The sequence below is a fragment of the Corvus brachyrhynchos genome, unplaced genomic scaffold (assembly GCF_000691975.1).
Source record: "Corvus brachyrhynchos isolate BGI_N302 unplaced genomic scaffold, ASM69197v1 scaffold4306, whole genome shotgun sequence".
Lineage (NCBI taxonomy): Eukaryota > Metazoa > Chordata > Aves > Passeriformes > Corvidae > Corvus > Corvus brachyrhynchos.
In genome coordinates, this window is record NW_008238569.1 from 1 (window position 1) to 742 (window position 742).

The following is a 742-nucleotide window of genomic DNA, read 5'->3' on the forward strand; positions in this document are numbered from 1 at the left end:
AACACTTAGCTTTCAGAGATGAGCGGACAAAATTCATCCTCAACCAAAAAGACCGCGTGGGCACCGTGGACATCACTACATTCCCTGTAGTCCACTTCGGTGGCTGCAAAAATTCAGACTGCAATGAGACGTCCCAAAAGTGACCCCTTCTGCAACACCCCCTCCCTCATAACTGCCGAGGCTCATTGCTTACCTGCTGTTTCCAAACTTCGGTTCCGTAGCTGCTCACAGTACCTAAGACAACAAAACAGAAAATGTGACTATGGCCCTCCAGAAGAGCAATCACCCAGGGCTCCTCGGCACCACTGCCCCGGCTCACCTCAAATCTTCATCCGATTCGGGAGGTGGCCCAGACAATACCTGCAAAGTGAAAAGGTACACGCTTAGAACACCACAGCATACCTCTAGTCCATTAGTTATCCCGCCTAAATGCCAACTCACCTGCTCGCCTCTGTTCCTTGGCATGCCTAGGGCAGTGGCAGCACCTGCAAAGAAACAAAGCAAAAAAATATGAAGAGAGACTGCGACATCACAAGCTCCCTGCTTTGACTGAAGTATGCCACACCTATACCTTAAGCTTGCACTCATCTGGCATTCTGGGCCAGGACATCTTGCGAGTGGACAGCCTAAAAGGAACAAACAACAATGGATGCTTAAAGCTGAACCAGACATTGATAACAGAGCAGTAACAATCCATTCTGTCCAACATACACAGTTCACCTCGCTCCATCGACCATGAACA

General features: G+C 49.2%; 1 long non-coding RNA gene across 2 annotated transcripts; it reads right to left on the reverse strand.

Annotated features, from left to right (window-relative positions):
• Nucleotides 1-6: 6 nt before the first annotated feature.
• On the reverse strand, nucleotides 7-742 carry LOC108447387. 2 transcript variants are annotated; one of them, XR_001862932.1, is made up of 6 exons: nucleotides 712-742; nucleotides 572-626; nucleotides 442-485; nucleotides 320-360; nucleotides 194-234; nucleotides 7-103 (listed from the first exon to the last, which is right to left on the reverse strand). It is a non-coding gene; the product is annotated as an uncharacterized LOC108447387 (long non-coding RNA). The 2 variants fall into 2 exon arrangements; XR_001862933.1 differs by having other exon boundaries at nucleotides 7-118.